Source organism: Montipora capricornis, chromosome 14 (genome assembly GCF_036669925.1).
Source record: "Montipora capricornis isolate CH-2021 chromosome 14, ASM3666992v2, whole genome shotgun sequence".
Classification (NCBI taxonomy): Eukaryota; Metazoa; Cnidaria; class Anthozoa; order Scleractinia; family Acroporidae; genus Montipora; species Montipora capricornis.
The window spans coordinates 35,770,986-35,788,140 of NC_090896.1; the positions used below are offsets into that span (position 1 = coordinate 35,770,986).

Sequence of the window (17,155 nt, forward strand, 5' to 3'; positions counted from 1 at the left end):
GAAGTGCAATGATAGGTCACAAAGAACTGTTCTTCTCTGATCTATACTTATCGGGATGATTACGGAAGTTATTGGAAGGATCCGAAAAAACAAAATGTGCTTTTCGGGGCATGATGCAATGCATTGGAGATCCTGTTTTGGTTGCGTGAACGGAGACAAAAACTCGACAGCTGCCAGGAGTGGGATTCGAACCCACGCCTCCAACAGGAGACCAGAATACCCAAACAGTTCAAGGCACTGAATCCCTTTGATACTGGCTTAAGTCTGGCGCCTTTGACCACTCGGCCATCCTGGCAACTTGACCTCCTGAGCATCACACGTTTCCATCCAGTCTCAGAACTCTTCAGCCAGAACACAGAACTCTTCAGTCATATTCCATTGAGCAGAGACCAGATTTTGAAAATTCTTTGACAAATGGTATATGAAGAACTAAGAAATGTTGGATAGTAAAAGAGCATTATATGTATCTCACTTTCCAGAATGTATTAGATGGTCGTTTTGGAAAAGCGTCGTCCTAAAGAACTTTTACACTCTTTCCTGAGTTTGCTTTTTCTCTCTGCCTTCCACCGGCTGGTACAAAGTCCTCAATCGTCAATTACTGTGAATAGGATACAAAAGGAGATGCCAGGAGTGGGATTCGAACCCACGCCTTCAAGTGGAGACCAGAAGGCTCCACGATCCCATTCTAATGATTGAAAGGTATGTAACCTTGAGTCTGGCGCCTTGGACCGCTCGGCCATCCTGACAGTTCGGACATTACAACTAAGTGATTGAGTCGACTGGTTACGTTCAATCCAATTTGGAAAGATATTGCAGGCACTCATTGCATCATGAAGAAATGTGTAAAAGGATCGTTCTTGGAGAACGTAAATTAGAATCCGACAATGTACTAAAGAGATTTACGACTGATAAGATATTACAATTTTTTATATGTATACTAAAACGATGTTTTATTTTCTTGGTCCCGTTGTCCTGTCAAGATCTTCCGCTCTCAAATTCGACAGAACTCAAAACAGGGTGTGCTCTCATTATTGACAGCTTCCTTGCAATATCTTACGATACCATTGAGATGAAGGAAGCGATCATTTTGCACGCGAGATTACACAAAACTGTATAAATTAGAACAATTTACTTCGGATGGGTTTCTCCTGACCAATCAACCTGCAAGCCAGATCGACCAGCAATAACCGTTTACTTTTCAATGAGGAAGTGCAATGATGGGTCACAAAGAACTGTTCTTCTCTGATCTATACTCATCGAGATGATTACGGAAGTTATTGGAAGGATCCGAAAAAACAAAATGTGCTTTTCGGGGCATGATGCATTGCATTGAAGATCCTGTTTTTGTCGCGTGAACAGAGACAAAAACTCAACAGCTGGCAGGAGTGGGATTCGAACCCACGCCTCCAACAGGAGACCAGAATACCCAAACAGTTCAAGGCACTGAATCCCTTTGATATTGCCTTAAGTCTGGCGCCTTTGACCACTCGGCCATCTTGGCAACTTGACCTCCTGAGCATTACACGTTTCCATCCACTCTCAGAACTCAGTCTCCAGTCAGAACACAGAACTTCTCAGTCATATGCCATTGACCAGGGACCAGATTTTAGACGTTCTTTGTCATAAAAGAGCAATATATTTGGGGGTTGAAGCTAAATAATGAATAATGAATAACGAGTATAAATAAAAAATGAATAATCAATAATTAGGTCTGAAAACAAAGGAATAATAAATAAGGAAGTTATGAATAACAACGATGAATAATGAATAACCTACAAAAATTTAAAAGAATAATGAATAATTCGAACAAAACACACAAAGAATAGTAAATAATCGAGTTCCAATTATTCAGCTGCCACCCCCGAAATATATGTATCGCAATTTCCAGATTGTACTAGATGGTCGTTTTGAAAAAGCGTCGTCGTCGAGAACTTTTACACGCTTTCCTGAGATTGCTTTTCTCTCTGCCTTCCAGCGGCTGGCACAAAGTTCTCAATCGTCAATTACAATGAATAGGATACAAAAGGGGCTGTCAGGAGTGGGATTCGAACCCACGCCTCCAAGTATAGACCAGAAAGCTCCACGATCCCACTCTAATGATGGAAAGGTATGTAACCTTGAGTCTGACGCCTTGGACCGCTCGGCCATCCTGACAGTTCGGACATAACAACTAAGTGATTGTGCCGACTGCTTACTTTCAATCCAGTTTGGAAAGATATTGCAGGCACTCATGGCATCATGAAGAAATATGTAAAAGGATCGTTCTTGGAGAACGTAAATTAGAATCCGACCATGTGCTGAAGAGATTTCCGACTGATAAGATCTTAAATTTTTTTATACCTATACTAAAAGGATCTTTCATTACCTTGGTCCCGTTGTACTGTCAAGATCTTCCGCTCTCAAATTCGACAGAACTCAAAACAGGGTGTGCTCTCATTATTGACAGCTTCCTTGCAATATCTTACGATACCATTGAGATGAAGGAAGCGATCATTTTGCACACGAGATTACACAAAACTGTATAAATTAGAACAATTTAAATCGAATGGGTTTCTCCTGACCAATCAACCTGCAAGCCAGATCGACCAGCAACAACCGCTTACTTTTCAATGAGGAAGTGCTATGATAGGTCACACAGAACTGTTCTTCTCTGATCTATACTTATCGGGGTGATTACGGAAGTTATTGGAAGGATCCGAAAAAACAAAATGTGCTTTTCGGGGCATGATGCATTGCATTGAAGATCCTGTTTTTGTCGCGTGAACAGAGACAAAAACTCAACAGCTGGCAGGAGTGGGATTCGAACCCACGCCTCCAACAGGAGACCAGAATACCCAAACAGTTCAAGGCACTGAATCCCTTTTATACTGGCTTAAGTCTGGCGCCTTCGACCACTCGGCCATCCTGGCAACTTGTCCTCCTGTGCATCACACGTTTCCATCCAGTGTCAGAACTCTTCAGTCAGAACACAGAACTCGTCAGTCTTATTCCATTGAGCAGAGACCAGATTTTGGAAATTGTTCGACAAATGGTATATGAAGGACTAAGAACTGTTGGGTCGTAGTTGACGAGCAATATATGTATCTCACTTTCCAGAATGTATTAGATGGTCGTTTTTGAAAAGCGTTGTCCTAGACAACTTTTACACTCTTTCCTGAGTTTGATTTTTCATTCCGCCTTCCAGCGGCTGGTACAAAGTCCTCAATCGTCAATTACTGTGAATAGGATACAAAAGGAGCTGTCAGGAGTGGGATTCGAGCCCACGCCTCCAAGTGGAGACCAGAAGGCTAATTGATCCCATTCTAATGATGGAAAGGTATGTAACCTTGAGTCTGGCGCCTTGGACCGCTCGGCCATCCTGACAGTTCGGACATTACAACTAAGTGATTGAGTCGACTGGTTACTTCCACTCCATTTTGGAAAGATATTGGAGGCACTCATCGCATCATGAAGAAATGTGTAAAAGGATCGTTCTTGGAGAACGTAAATTAGAATCCGACCATATGCTGAAGAGATTTCCGACTGATAAGATATTAAATTTTTTTATACCTATACTAAAAGGATCTTTCATTACCTTGGTCCCGTTGTACTGTCAAGATCTTCCGCTCTCAAATTCGACAGAACTCAAAACAGGGTGTGCTCTCATTATTGACAGCTTCCTTGCAATATCTTACGATACCATTGAGATGAAGGAAGCGATCATTTTGCACACGAGATTACACAAAACTGTATAAATTAGAACAATTTACTTCGGATGGGTTTCTCCTGACCAATCAACCTGCAAGCCAGATCGACCAGCAACAACCGTTTACTTTTCAATGAGGAAGTGCAATGATAGGTCACAAAGAACTGTTCTTCTCTGATCTATACTTATCGGGGTGATTACGGAAGTTATTGGAAGGATCCGAAAAAACAAAATGTGCTTTTCGGGCCATGATGCATTGCATTGGAGATCCTGCTTTGGTCGCGTGAACAGAGACAAAAACTCAACAGCTGCCAGGAGTGGGATTCGAACCCACGCCTCCAACAGGAGACCAGAATACCCAAACAGTTCAAGGAACTGAATCCCTTTGATACTGGCTTAAGTCTGGCGCCTTTGACCACTCGGCCATCCTGGCAACTTGACCTCCTGAGCATCACACCTTTCCATCCAGTCTCAGAACTCTTCAGTCAGAACACAGAACTCTTCAGTCATATTCCATTGAGCAGAGACCAGATTTTGGAAGTTCTTTGACAAATGGTATATGAAGGACTAAGAACTGTTGGGTCGTAAAAGAGCAATATATCTATCTCACTTTCCAGAATGTACTAGATGGTCGTTTTGGAAAAGCGTCGTCCTCGAGAACTTTTACACTCTTTCCTGAGTTTGCTTTTTCTCTCTGCCTTCCACCGGCTGGTACAAAGTCCTAATCGTCAATTACTGTGAATAGGATACAAAATGAACTGTCAGGAGTGGGATTCGAACCCACGCCTCCAAGTGGAGACCAGAAGGCTAATTGATCCCATTCTAATGATGGAAAGGTATGTAACCTTGAGTCTGGCGCCTTGGACCGCTCGGCCATCCTGACAGTTCGGACATTACAACTGAGTGATTGAGTCGACTGGTTACTTTCAATCCAGTTTGGAAAGATATTGGAGGCACTCATGACATCATGAAGAAATATGTAAAAGGATCGTTCTTGGAGAACGTAAATTAGAATCCAACAATGTGCTGAAGAGATTTCCGACTGATAAGATATTACAGTTTTTATATCTATACTAAAACGATTTTTTATTACCTTGGTCCCAATGTACTGTCAAGATCTTCCGCTCTAAAATTCGACACAACTCAAAACAGGGTGTGCTCTCATTATTAAAAGCCTCCTTGCAATATCGTACGATACCCGATTGGAATGAAGGAAGCGATCATTTTGCACATGAGATTACACAAAACTGTATAAATTAGAACAATTTAAATCGAATGGGTTTCTCCTGACCAATCAACCTGCAAGCCAGATCGACCAGCAACAACCGTTTACTTTTCAATGAGCAAGTGCAATGATAGGTCACAAAGAACTGTTCTTCTCTGATCTATACTCATCGGGATGATTACGGAAGTTATTGGAAGGATCCGAAAAAACAAAATGTGCTTTTCGGGGCATGATGCATTGCATTGGAGATCCTGTTTTGGTCGCGTGAACGGAGAAAAAAACTCAACAGCTGCCAGGAGTGGGATTCGAACCCACGCCTCCAACAGGAGACCAGAATACCCAAACAGTTCAAGGAACTGAATCCCTTTGATACTGGCTTAAGTCTGGCGCCTTTGACCACTCGGCCATCCTGGCAACTTGACCTCCTGAGCATCACACCTTTCCATCCAGTCTCAGAACTCTTCAGTCAGAACACAGAACTCTTCAGTCATATTCCATTGAGCAGAGACCAGATTTTGGAAGTTCTTTGACAAATGGTATATGAAGGACTAAGAACTGTTGGGTCGTAAAAGAGCAATATATCTATCTCACTTTCCAGAATGTACTAGATGGTCGTTTTGGAAAAGCGTCGTCCTCGAGAACTTTTACACTCTTTCCTGAGTTTGCTTTTTCTCTCTGCCTTCCACCGGCTGGTACAAAGTCCTAATCGTCAATTACTGTGAATAGGATACAAAATGAACTGTCAGGAGTGGGATTCGAACCCACGCCTCCAAGTGGAGACCAGAAGGCTAATTGATCCCATTCTAATGATGGAAAGGTATGTAACCTTGAGTCTGGCGCCTTGGACCGCTCGGCCATCCTGACAGTTCGGACATTACAACTGAGTGATTGAGTCGACTGGTTACTTTCAATCCAGTTTGGAAAGATATTGGAGGCACTCATGACATCATGAAGAAATATGTAAAAGGATCGTTCTTGGAGAACGTAAATTAGAATCCAACAATGTGCTGAAGAGATTTCCGACTGATAAGATATTACAGTTTTTATATCTATACTAAAACGATTTTTTATTACCTTGGTCCCAATGTACTGTCAAGATCTTCCGCTCTAAAATTCGACACAACTCAAAACAGGGTGTGCTCTCATTATTAAAAGCCTCCTTGCAATATCGTACGATACCCGATTGGAATGAAGGAAGCGATCATTTTGCACATGAGATTACACAAAACTGTATAAATTAGAACAATTTACTTCGGATGGGTTTCTCCTGACCAATCAACCTGCAAGCCAGATCGACCAGCAACAACCGTTTACTTTTCAATGAGCAAGTGCAATGATAGGTCACAAAGAACTGTTCTTCTCTGCTCTATACTCATCGGGGTGATTACGGAAGTTATTGGAAGGATCCGAAGGAACAAAATGTGCTTTTCGGGGCATGATGCAATGCATTGGAGATCCTGTTTTGGTCGCGTGAACGGAGACAAAAACTCAACAGCTGCCAGGAGTGGGATTCGAACCCACGCCTCCAACAGGAGACCAGAATACCCAAACAGCTCAAGGCACTGAATCTCTTTGATACTGGCTTAAGTCTGGCGCCTTTGACCACTCGGCCATCCTGGCAACTTGTTTTCGTGAGATCACACGTTTCCACTCGGCCATCCTGGGAACTTGACCTCCTGAGCATTACACGTTTCCATCCACTCTCAGAACTCAGTCTCCAGTCAGAACACAGAACTTCTCAGTCATATGCCATTGACCAGAGACCAGATTTTAGACGTTCTTTGTCGTAAAAGAGCAATATATTTGGGGGTTGAAGCTGAATAATGAAAAATGAATAACGAGTATAAATAAAAAATGAATAATGAATAATTAGGTCTGAAAACACCGCAATAATAAATAAGGCAGTTATGAATAACAACGATGAATAATGAATAACCTACAAAAATTTAAAAGAATAATGAATAATTCGAACAAAACACACAAAGAATAGTAAATAATCGAGTTCCAATTATTCAGCTGCCACCCCCGAAATATATGTATCTCAATTTCAGGAATGTACTAGATGGTCGTTTTGAAAAAGCGTCGTCCTCGAGAACTTTTTCACGCTTTCCTGAGATTGCTTTTCTCTCTGCCTTCCAGCGGCTGGTACAAAGTCCTTAATGGTCAATTACAATGAATAGGATACAAAAATAACTGTCAGGAGTGGGATTCGAACCCACGCCTCCAAGTGGAGACCAGAAGGCTCCTTGATGCCATTGTAATAATGGAAAGGTATGTAACCTTGAGTCTGGCGCCTTGGACCGCTCGGCCATCCTGACAGTTCCGACATAACAACTAAGTGATTGAGTCGGCTGGTTACTTTTAATCCATTTTGGAAAGATATTACATGCACTCATGCCATCATGAAGAAATCTGTAAAAGGATCGTTCTTGGAGAACGTAAATTAGAACCCGCCCATGTGCTGAAGAGATTTCCGACTAATAAGATATTAAATTTTTTTTGTATCTATACTAAAAGGATCTTTTATTACCTTGTCCCGTTGTACTGTCAAGATCTTCTGCTTTTAAATTCGACACAACTCAAAACAGGGTGTGCTCTCATTATTCACAACTTCCTTGCAATATAGTACGATACCATTGGAATGAAGGAAGCGATCATTTTGCACGCGAGATTACACAAAACTGTATAAATTAGAACAATTTACTTCGGATGGGTTTCTCCTGACCAATCAACCTGCAAGCCAGATCGACCAGCAACAACCGTTTACTTTTCAATGAGCAAGTGCAATGATAGGTCACAAAGAACTGTTCTTCTCTGCTCTATACTCATCGGGGTGATTACGGAAGTTATTGGAAGGATCCGAAGGAACAAAATGTGCTTTTCGGGGGATAATGCATTGCATTGGAGATCCTGTTTTGGTCGCGTGAACGGAGAAAAAAACTCAACAGCTGCCAGGAGTGGGATTCGAACCCACGCCTCCAACAGGAGACCAGAATACCCAAACAGTTCAAGGAACTGAATCCCTTTGATACTGGCTTAAGTCTGGCGCCTTTGACCACTCGGCCATCCTGGCAACTTGACCTCCTGAGCATCACGCGCTTTCATCCAGTGTCAGAACTATTCAGTCAAAACACAGAACTTCTCAGTCATATTCCATTGAACAGAGACCAGATTTTGGAAGTTCTTTGACAAATGGTATATAAAGGACTAAGGACTGTTGGGTCGTAAAAGAGCAATATATGTATCTCACTTTCCAGAATGTACTAGATGGTCGTTTCGGAAAAGCGTCGTCCTAGAGAACTTTTACACTCTTTCCTGAGTTTGCTTTTTCTCTCTGCCTTCCACCGGCTGGTACAAAGTCCTAATCGTCAGTTACTGTGAATAGGATACAAAAATAACTGTCAGGAGTGGGATTCGAACCCACGCCTCCAAGTGGAGACCAGAAGGCTCCTTGATGCCATTGTAATAATGGAAAGGTATGTAACCTTGAGTCTGGCGCCTTGGACCGCTCGGCCATCCTGACAGTTCCGACATAACAACTAAGTGATTGAGTCGGCTGGTTACTTTTAATCCATTTTGGAAAGATATTGCAGGCACTCGTGGCATCATGAAGAAATCTGTAAAAGAATCGTTCTTGGAGAACGTAAATTAGAACCCGACCATGTGCTGAAGAGATTTCCGACTGATAAGATATTAAATTTTTTTTGTATCTATACTAAAAGGATCTTTTATTACCTTGTCCCGTTGTACTGTCAAGATCTTCTGCTTTTAAATTCGACACAACTCAAAACAGGGTGTGCTCTCATTATTCACAACTTCCTTGCAATATAGTACGATACCATTGGAATGAAGGAAGCGATCATTTTGCACGCGAGATTACACAAAACTGTATAAATTAGAACAATTTACTTCGGATGGGTTTCTCCTAACCAATCAAACTGCAAGCCAGATCGACCAGCAACAACCGTTTAATTTTCAATGAGGAAGTGCAATGATAGGTCAGAAAGAACTGTTCTTCTCTGATCTATACTCATCGGGATGATTACGGAAGTTATTGGAAGGATCCGAAGGAACAATATGTGCTTTTCGGGGCATGATGCATTGCATTGGAGATCCTGTTTTGGTCGCGTGAACGGAGAAAAAAACTCAACAGCTGCCAGGAGTGGGATTCGAACCCACGCCTCCAACGGGAGACCAGAATACCCAAACAGTTCAAGGCACAAAATCCCTTTGATACTGGCTTAAGTCTGGCGCCTTTGACCACTCGGCCATCCTGGCAACTTGACCTCCTGAGCATCACACGTTTCCATCCAGTCTCAGAACTCTTCAGTCATATTTCATTGAGCAGAGACCAGATTTTGGAAGTTCTTTGACAAATGGTATATCAAGGACTAAGAACTGTTGGGTCGTAGTTGACGAGCAGTATATGTAACTCACTTTCCAGAATGTATTACATGGTCGTTTTGAAAAAGCGTCGTCCTAGAGAACTTTTACACTCTTTCCTGAGTTTGCTTTTTCTCTCTGCCTTCCAGCGGCTGGTACAAAGTCCTTAATGGTCAATTACTGTAAATAGGATACAAAAGGAGCTGTCAGGAGTGGGATTCGAACCTACGCCAAAACAAAATGTGCTTTTCGGGGCATGATGCATTGCATTGGAGATCCTGCTTTGGTCGCGTGAACGGAGACAAAAACTCATTAGCTGCCAGGAGTGGGAATCGAATCCACGCCTCCAACAGGAGGCCAGAATACTCAAACAGTTTAAGGAACTGAATCCCTTTGAAAGTGGCTTAAGTCTGGCGCCTTTGACCACTCGGCCATCCTGGCAACTTGACCTCCTGAGCATCACGCGTTTCCATCCCCTCTTAGAACTCAGTCTCCAGTCAGAACACAGAACTCTTCAGTCATATTCCATTGAGCAGAGACCAGATTTTGGAAGTTCTTTGACAAATAGTACATGAAAGACTAAGAATTGTTGGGTCGTAAAAGAGCAATATATTTGGGGGTTGAAGCTGAATAATGAAAAATGAATAACGAGTATAAATAAAAAATGAATAATGAATAATTAGGTCTGAAAACACCGCAATAATAAATAAGGCAGTTATGAATAACAACGATGAATAATGAATAACCTACAAAAATTTAAAAGAATAATGAATAATTCGAACAAAACACACAAAGAATAGTAAATAATCGAGTTCCAATTATTCAGCTGCCACCCCCGAAATATATGTATCTCAATTTCAGGAATGTACTAGATGGTCGTTTTGAAAAAGCGTCGTCCTCGAGAACTTTTTCACGCTTTCCTAAGGTTGCTTTTCTCTCTTCCTTCCAGCGGCTGGTACAAAGTCCTCAATCGTCAATTACAATGAATAGGATACAAAAGGAGCTGTCAGGAGTGGGATTCGAACCCACGCCTCCAAGTGGAGACCAGAAGGCTCCACGATCCCATTCTAATGATGGAAAGGTATGTAACCTTGAGTCTGGCGCCTTGGACCGCTCGGCCATCCTGACAGTTCGTACATAACAACTAAGTGATTGTGCCGACTGGTTACTTTCAATCCATTTTGGATAGATATTGCAGGCACTCATGGCAGCATGATGAAGAAATGTGTAAAAGGATCGTTCTTGGAGAACGTAAATTAGAATCCGACCATGTGCTGAAGAGATTTCCGACTGATAAGATATTAAATTTTTCTATATCTATACTAAAAGGATCTTTCATTACTTTGGTCCCGTTGTACTGTCAGGATCTTCCGCTCTCAAATTCGACACAACTCAAAACAGGGTGTGCTTTCATTATTGACAACTTCCTTGCAATATCGTACGATACCATTGGAATGAAGGAAGCGATCATTTTGCACGCGAGATTACACAAAACTGTATAAATTAGAACAATTTACTTCGGATGGGTTTCTCCTGACCAATCAACCTGCAAGCCAGATCGACCAGCAATAACCGTTTACTTTTCAATGAGGAAGTGCAATGATGGGTCACAAAGAACTGTTCTTCTCTGATCTATACTCATCGAGATGATTACGGAAGTTATTGGAAGGATCCGAAATTTTCGGGGGATAATGCATTGCATTGGAGATCCTGTTTTGGTCGCGTGAACGGAGACAAAAACTCAACAGCTGGCAGGAGTGGGATTCGAACCCACGCCTCCAACAGGAGACCAGAATACCCAAACAGTTCAAGGCACTGAATCCCTTTGATACTGGCTTAAGTCTGGCGCCTTTGACCACTCGGCCATCCTGGCAACTTGACCTCCTGAGCATCACACCTTTCCATCCAGTCTCAGAACTCTTCAGTCAGAACACAGAACTCTTCAGTCATATTCCATTGAGCAGAGACCAGATTTTGGAAGTTCTTTGACAAATGGTATATGAAGGACTAAGAACTGTTGGGCCGTAGTTGACGAGCAGTATATGTAACTCACTTTCCAGAATGTATTAGATGGTCGTTTTGAAAAAGCGTCGTCCTAGAGAACTTTTACACTCTTTCCTGAGTTTGCTTTTTCTCTCTGCCTTCCAGCGGCTGGTACAAAGTCCTCAATCGTCAATTAGTGTGAATAGGATACAAAAGGAGCTGTCAGGAGTGGGATTCGAACCCACGCCCCCAAGTGGAGACCAGAAGGCTCCACGATCCCATTCTAATGATAGAAAGGTATGTAACCTCGAGTCTGGCGCCTTGGACCGCTCGGCCATCCTGATAGTTCGGACATTACAGCTAAGTGATTGAGTCGACTGGTTACTTTCAATCCATTTTGGAAAGATATTGGAGGCACTCATGGCATCATGAAGAAATCTGTAAAAGGATCGTTCTTGGAGAACGTAAATTAGAATCCGACCATGTGCTGAAGAGATTTGCGACTGATAAGGTATGAAATTTTTTTATAACTATACTAAAACGATCTCTATAAACTTGTTGGCCCAACACCTGTTCCAAAAGCAAATTCATGACGTTAGGAGAACACACACTCTGATCGCAGAGACACACTCCGATCGCAACTATACTAAAGAGCAAACGGCCTTAGGAGCTCGTTTCTCATCAGAGTCGATTGCCAATGTTGCGTGGAAACTACCAAGAAAAGTGAAACCAATAACTTTTTTTAATATCCCTTAATTTAGCATGAAAACACTAACCCATTCAAAAGAACTTAACATTAAACGTACCGCAACTAATGAGGCGAAGCAATTTGCTTAAAAACGATTTTATCTATAATTAACAATTAGACCCGTAGCCCGCAAGGGCTACGGGTCAATAGCCCATGAGGCGAAGCCGAAGCTGACTCTTCCCCAGTCGTCTCTCGGTCTCTAAAAGGAGCGAGAGTCAACTGGGGATATCTTTTCATCTTCCCATCATTACCCGCTCCCGTCCGCGCATCCCTCATTAATAATCCCTTCAGAGACTGAGAGACGACTGGGGACGAATCAGAAGCCGAAGCAAATGCAAGTTGAAGAAATGTTTACTTGGGAATAAAACGAAAGAAAGCGCCACGCTTTTCGCTACTCGAGGACTATTACTAATACTCATCTAGTAGCGTAGCCAATTAAAATGCAGGATTTGCATTAGTCCACTACAGTGTAGTTGGGTGACACTCATTCTCGTCCCCATCGCCCTTTTCGTTTCTCTTAGTCGGCGGGGCCTTGGCACGAGAAAACGAAGGGCTCTTCGTTTTCTCGTGCCAAGGCCCCGCCGACTAAGAGAAACGAAAAGGGCGATGGGGACGAGAATGGGTGACACTAATCGTCGTTATCCAGCGAGACCAAGACCAAGCCATTCAATGTATAGCTACAATTTGTATCGTCTAACACACATTAGTAAACTATTTCTCCCTCCGCCCTTTACAATATTAATGTTGCATTTTAATAGTTTGACAAAGCAAGACAAGTGTATGAAAGACCCGACATCTTTCAACGTTGGTTGTGGGAAGGAGGGGGTGTTTGGATAAATCATCATTAAGAGTAAAAGATGATAAAGCTGTTAAATGAGCATATAGTTTGTGTAGTTATATCACAAGTGTCTCATGCACTGACGACCTGCATTGTAGATACGCATAGTCTGTTTTCTTCCAGTGTAAAGGCTGGACGAACTATACAAGACGCACACTGAATCCGTCTGGGACGAACTTGGGCAAACATTTTTTCAGCGTTTGTTAAATTTGTCTAGTGTAAGAACGGGTACAAGACAAATTGCGTCTGGAGGAACTAACCAGTTTAGTAAGTCTTCATAATTAAGTGAAGTACGATCGTCCGGGTGAGTATAGTCCTGAGCAGGACTGTTTGAGATGACATTGACTGACGTTTCGACAACCTGAGCGGAAGTCATCTTCAGAATCAAAGTCAGGGTTAGGGTTTATTTACCCTCGGATTTTTAGAGTAGCTTGGTGTAGCTAATATCTCCGAGCATTTACCCTACACACCATAGAAGACAGACCACAACGCCGGGAACTACATGCCCTACTCTTTGCGACAAGTGTGCGGGTTCTTTTACGTCCCACAGGATTATGGACATTGAAGGGTTGTGAGACGGGACCTCCGGCTTATCGTCCTTATCCGAGAAGACTAGAGAGAGTAACCATTTGCAGATGTAATTACAAAGGCAGCACTTTCTCCTCAGTTATTAAATGACCCTGAGTGTTGGTCCGGCCGGAGTTGAACTCACGACCTGCCGCGTGACAGCCCGGTGCTCAATCACCCGGACGATCGTGATATGACTCCTGGGTTCAAACCATTTACGATTATAGCAAGCCTTCGAAGACATTATGCGTCTTGTGCTCTTCTTTAAACTAGACGAACTTATGGCAGACAGAAGAAACGTTTGCCCAACTTCGTGCCAGACGGATTACGCGTCTCTAGTATAAAAACAGCCAAAAGCACCAAACTAGATGCGATCTACTCTTGCAGCTAAGAACTTAATTTTAGGGTCATTTCCTTTTTGAGACTTTGAGTAGGTACTGAAGGGGTACTTACAGGTCCTGGAAATAGATCCGTTGGTTTTGTTAAATTTTAACACGCCAAGCCATTTTTGTTAAGGGGACCGCATATGAGGCGTTTTTTGTTTGTGTGTATTCCTCCCAGACAGACGAGAGCAAGTGTGATGGAGCCATAGCGATACTCACCGTTACGTCACCTATTGTCATGAATGCGCCAACCAGATATCTATTGGCTGTCGAAAAAAATGTTCTTTTGTTCTGTGTTTGGCAAAATTTCATTTTTTTTTTTTAATTATTTATTTAGTCACTTTCACCACAGCAGAGAAACAGGCTGTGGTGGGGGTCGCACAACAGAGCGAGGCTCCAAATTAAGCGCGCCCTTTTACCCTCCCAATGATATAGCACAGAAGACAGACCACAACACCGGGGACTACATGCCCTACTCTTTGCGACAAGTGTGTGGGTTCTTTTATGTCCCACAGGATTATGAACATTAAAGGGTTGTGAGACGGGACCTCCGGTTTACCGTCGTTATCCGAGAAGACTAGAGAGTCTAACCATTTGCAGATGTAATTACAAGGGCAGCACTTTCTCCTCAGTTATTTAAAGACCCTAAGTGTTGGTCCCGCCGGAGTTGAACTCACGACCTCCCGCGTGACAGCCCGGTGCTCAACCAACTGAGGCACCGGTGCGCGGTCTAGAGAATTGTTTGTAAACAGTGCCTGAATATCGCTATTGAGCAAGATCCTGTTTTGCACCAATTTGCAGGCCTAATAGTGAGAGAATTAATTTAAAACAGGCTATATGTCACGTCTGGCCGACTTTATTTCAAGACGCAATCCGTTTCTATCTTGTTTGTTTGTGTCCATCCATGCTTCTCTTTCCTTCTGCTGTATTTCGTTTATGTTGGTCAACAGTCTTAAGAGGTTATTGCAATATTTCATTCTTCTTTTTGGGCATTTTGGGAGTCACAAAATTACATCTTTTTGTGTGACATAGCACCTTTAACTAATGTGCAGATAAACGCACAGCATTTCCCTATGAGGGTCAGGTTAGCATGCCCCCAGTGATATCTCTTCTCTTACCCAGTTGTGAGAGAAATGAGAGGACACTGAAGGCAGAGTAATGCCTGCTATTAAAGCAATGTTACATCCTTAGCCTGTCTTGGTTCTGGAAAATTAAATACATATGACAATCCAAGTATCATATTGCTACACTTTATTCTCCAAATGTTTCTCCCATAAGAGCTCCTACTCAAGTACTATTTTATTTTTATAAAAATTAAACCTTTAATTTTACTATAAAATATCTTTCCCTAATCATTCAATGTGTACTGGTGTAGTGACAGGAAATATCTTTAGACTATCTCCCTCATGAATGATTGTTGAGAAATCCTAGGAAAGAAATCTTTAAATACCGTAAAAGAATGAAATGCTGATGGCATTGATGGTTAGGAACAACAATCCCTATTGCAAGAGGAAGATGTTAGCAACAAAGCTAAAAAAATTGCTCCACTTTTGTCCATAAATGCACCAAATTGCAAAAACATCAAACGAATGCAAACAAACAAGTAAAAATAAGAGAAAAATGACAAGTCTCTAAAGAAGCACCCCATCACAAAAAGTCAATGCAAACAAAACCAGAAACATTACTGTAACAGAAAAATGGCAAATCTCTGGAAAGAGAGAGAGGGGGCCAAGGGGCATCTCAAATGTAATAAAATTTACTAAAATAACAACATTAATCGCTGCTTTGGAGCCAGTCACCCCTGCGTGTGTTTAAATAATCCCACGAGAAAATATTCTACCAGCTACAGACTAACTTCTCCTCAGTATTAATAATATTATTATTCTAAACAGAAATTCATGACTTTGAAGCGTTTAAATCTGGTTCAGAGCTGGGGGTTTTTGAGTTGAGAAATTTCCTTCTTTGAATGTAACGTAGCTTGTGGTGCATTTCCCTGTGAAGGCTGCTTTGATCTTATTTTTGTCCATATTTGGGCATAAATTGGTATCCTAAAATCCCCAGCTTTGTTCCACGGAAAAGAGTTGCAAGTTACACGCTTCAAGATCATTTGCTTCTGTCTCAATCAGTGATATTACAAAAATAGAAACTTGATCATTATGACAAAAACTGTAAATGAATGTTACTGTTTGTTCATAAAGGTTGTTTTCAAAAACATTCTCATTTCAAGAGGCGGTAATTCTTTCAATCATAACCAAGGATAACCTCTGACAGGTTTAACGTTAATCTGGCTTGAAGTTTCGCAATTTAACAAACTTAACAGTTAAGACCCATTGTTTTGACTCTGCTGCCTAGTGTCTTCATCAGGTGTAGTACAAGTGGTAACAAGTGTCTTTTCGTTCACATTGATTAGCATTCTTTCTTTTTAACAAGATTTAAATAATCATGTTTTAGGATAAAAAACAGCCACATCACTGTTCAAAGGAGCAACGCAAAATAAATGCCACTTTAACTATGTTAATCCAACTTAAAAGATAGCTAACATCAAATATCTTATGTCAAAATTTTACAAAATTCCGAGAGCAAAGCTTTCAACTATGTCACAGTCTTCATCAATTATAATTATTTGATATGAATATTTGCCTCCAAAGTCAAGAATGAACTTTTCAGACAACAACTTTGATAGTTGCACTTGACAAACTTCAAACAGAGTGGCACCAAACCACGTCTGATTGTCAATCCGGTTTCCCCGTGAACCTCAACTCACATTATTTGAGAGAAAATTGAACTTCAATAAGTACTGTATGTACAGACCGAATGATAGAAACCACTGGTAAATACTATTGTTTTGAATTCCCAAGACTGGCCCAAAGGGCTGCAAGTCTATGATCTGTGGACTGCTTGGTTTGAAACCAGCCAAAGGTTGCTATTCTTGGCTCTGTTGACAAGCAAGGGTTCCAGAAGATTAATGTCTTCAAGTTTGATATACGCCATTCACTAAAAAATCCATGTGGGTACACTAGACCTGGTTTGACTCTAATCTACACACTCAGGCAGTGTTTATAATAATAATTGACATGACTTCTTTAGTGCTTGGGATGTATTGAGTCCAATATAGGGGCAAAGCATTTAAAGCTAAGAAACAACTTACAACCAAGCAAACAGAACCTAATTTACCTAAATTGAATGTCCATATAAAACACCAATAAGTCAATAAGGAAACACTTACACACACAAAATAGACCACCATTTTCCAGTATATGCATCTTCTTGTATGCATCTGAACTCGTGGATCTTGCTTTTCTCATTCATGGCCATTACAGGGTTCCTTGTTCATTCCAAATTG

The 17,155-nt window shown here is 41.6% G+C and overlaps 19 non-coding genes across 19 annotated transcripts; all 19 read right to left on the reverse strand.

Moving 5' to 3' along the window:
• Positions 1 to 171: 171 nt before the first annotated feature.
• Positions 172 to 295, reverse strand: Trnal-uaa (transfer RNA leucine (anticodon UAA)). The gene is made up of 2 exons: positions 258 to 295; positions 172 to 217 (listed from the first exon to the last, which is right to left on the reverse strand). It is a non-coding gene; the product is annotated as a tRNA-Leu (tRNA).
• A 327-nt stretch (positions 296 to 622) lies between these two features.
• On the reverse strand, positions 623 to 746 carry Trnal-caa (transfer RNA leucine (anticodon CAA)). Its single transcript has 2 exons — positions 709 to 746; positions 623 to 668 (listed from the first exon to the last, which is right to left on the reverse strand). It is a non-coding gene; the product is annotated as a tRNA-Leu (tRNA).
• A 631-nt stretch (positions 747 to 1,377) lies between these two features.
• Positions 1,378 to 1,501, reverse strand: Trnal-uaa (transfer RNA leucine (anticodon UAA)). The gene is made up of 2 exons: positions 1,464 to 1,501; positions 1,378 to 1,423 (listed from the first exon to the last, which is right to left on the reverse strand). It is a non-coding gene; the product is annotated as a tRNA-Leu (tRNA).
• Positions 1,502 to 2,030: 529 nt separating this feature from the next.
• Trnal-caa (transfer RNA leucine (anticodon CAA)) lies at positions 2,031 to 2,154 on the reverse strand. The gene is made up of 2 exons: positions 2,117 to 2,154; positions 2,031 to 2,065 (listed from the first exon to the last, which is right to left on the reverse strand). It is a non-coding gene; the product is annotated as a tRNA-Leu (tRNA).
• A 631-nt stretch (positions 2,155 to 2,785) lies between these two features.
• On the reverse strand, positions 2,786 to 2,909 carry Trnal-uaa (transfer RNA leucine (anticodon UAA)). The gene is made up of 2 exons: positions 2,872 to 2,909; positions 2,786 to 2,831 (listed from the first exon to the last, which is right to left on the reverse strand). It is a non-coding gene; the product is annotated as a tRNA-Leu (tRNA).
• A 330-nt stretch (positions 2,910 to 3,239) lies between these two features.
• Trnal-caa (transfer RNA leucine (anticodon CAA)) lies at positions 3,240 to 3,363 on the reverse strand. The gene is made up of 2 exons: positions 3,326 to 3,363; positions 3,240 to 3,285 (listed from the first exon to the last, which is right to left on the reverse strand). It is a non-coding gene; the product is annotated as a tRNA-Leu (tRNA).
• Positions 3,364 to 3,994: 631 nt separating this feature from the next.
• Positions 3,995 to 4,118, reverse strand: Trnal-uaa (transfer RNA leucine (anticodon UAA)). Its single transcript has 2 exons — positions 4,081 to 4,118; positions 3,995 to 4,040 (listed from the first exon to the last, which is right to left on the reverse strand). It is a non-coding gene; the product is annotated as a tRNA-Leu (tRNA).
• A 326-nt stretch (positions 4,119 to 4,444) lies between these two features.
• Positions 4,445 to 4,568, reverse strand: Trnal-caa (transfer RNA leucine (anticodon CAA)). Its single transcript has 2 exons — positions 4,531 to 4,568; positions 4,445 to 4,490 (listed from the first exon to the last, which is right to left on the reverse strand). It is a non-coding gene; the product is annotated as a tRNA-Leu (tRNA).
• Positions 4,569 to 5,200: 632 nt separating this feature from the next.
• Positions 5,201 to 5,324, reverse strand: Trnal-uaa (transfer RNA leucine (anticodon UAA)). The gene is made up of 2 exons: positions 5,287 to 5,324; positions 5,201 to 5,246 (listed from the first exon to the last, which is right to left on the reverse strand). It is a non-coding gene; the product is annotated as a tRNA-Leu (tRNA).
• A 326-nt stretch (positions 5,325 to 5,650) lies between these two features.
• On the reverse strand, positions 5,651 to 5,774 carry Trnal-caa (transfer RNA leucine (anticodon CAA)). Its single transcript has 2 exons — positions 5,737 to 5,774; positions 5,651 to 5,696 (listed from the first exon to the last, which is right to left on the reverse strand). It is a non-coding gene; the product is annotated as a tRNA-Leu (tRNA).
• A 632-nt stretch (positions 5,775 to 6,406) lies between these two features.
• Positions 6,407 to 6,530, reverse strand: Trnal-uaa (transfer RNA leucine (anticodon UAA)). The gene is made up of 2 exons: positions 6,493 to 6,530; positions 6,407 to 6,452 (listed from the first exon to the last, which is right to left on the reverse strand). It is a non-coding gene; the product is annotated as a tRNA-Leu (tRNA).
• Positions 6,531 to 7,104: 574 nt separating this feature from the next.
• On the reverse strand, positions 7,105 to 7,228 carry Trnal-caa (transfer RNA leucine (anticodon CAA)). Its single transcript has 2 exons — positions 7,191 to 7,228; positions 7,105 to 7,150 (listed from the first exon to the last, which is right to left on the reverse strand). It is a non-coding gene; the product is annotated as a tRNA-Leu (tRNA).
• A 631-nt stretch (positions 7,229 to 7,859) lies between these two features.
• Trnal-uaa (transfer RNA leucine (anticodon UAA)) lies at positions 7,860 to 7,983 on the reverse strand. Its single transcript has 2 exons — positions 7,946 to 7,983; positions 7,860 to 7,905 (listed from the first exon to the last, which is right to left on the reverse strand). It is a non-coding gene; the product is annotated as a tRNA-Leu (tRNA).
• Positions 7,984 to 8,309: 326 nt separating this feature from the next.
• Trnal-caa (transfer RNA leucine (anticodon CAA)) lies at positions 8,310 to 8,433 on the reverse strand. The gene is made up of 2 exons: positions 8,396 to 8,433; positions 8,310 to 8,355 (listed from the first exon to the last, which is right to left on the reverse strand). It is a non-coding gene; the product is annotated as a tRNA-Leu (tRNA).
• Positions 8,434 to 9,064: 631 nt separating this feature from the next.
• Positions 9,065 to 9,188, reverse strand: Trnal-uaa (transfer RNA leucine (anticodon UAA)). The gene is made up of 2 exons: positions 9,151 to 9,188; positions 9,065 to 9,110 (listed from the first exon to the last, which is right to left on the reverse strand). It is a non-coding gene; the product is annotated as a tRNA-Leu (tRNA).
• Positions 9,189 to 9,610: 422 nt separating this feature from the next.
• Positions 9,611 to 9,734, reverse strand: Trnal-uaa (transfer RNA leucine (anticodon UAA)). The gene is made up of 2 exons: positions 9,697 to 9,734; positions 9,611 to 9,656 (listed from the first exon to the last, which is right to left on the reverse strand). It is a non-coding gene; the product is annotated as a tRNA-Leu (tRNA).
• Positions 9,735 to 10,297: 563 nt separating this feature from the next.
• Positions 10,298 to 10,421, reverse strand: Trnal-caa (transfer RNA leucine (anticodon CAA)). The gene is made up of 2 exons: positions 10,384 to 10,421; positions 10,298 to 10,343 (listed from the first exon to the last, which is right to left on the reverse strand). It is a non-coding gene; the product is annotated as a tRNA-Leu (tRNA).
• A 621-nt stretch (positions 10,422 to 11,042) lies between these two features.
• Trnal-uaa (transfer RNA leucine (anticodon UAA)) lies at positions 11,043 to 11,166 on the reverse strand. Its single transcript has 2 exons — positions 11,129 to 11,166; positions 11,043 to 11,088 (listed from the first exon to the last, which is right to left on the reverse strand). It is a non-coding gene; the product is annotated as a tRNA-Leu (tRNA).
• Positions 11,167 to 11,496: 330 nt separating this feature from the next.
• On the reverse strand, positions 11,497 to 11,620 carry Trnas-cga (transfer RNA serine (anticodon CGA)). Its single transcript has 2 exons — positions 11,583 to 11,620; positions 11,497 to 11,542 (listed from the first exon to the last, which is right to left on the reverse strand). It is a non-coding gene; the product is annotated as a tRNA-Ser (tRNA).
• Positions 11,621 to 17,155: the final 5,535 nt, after the last annotated feature.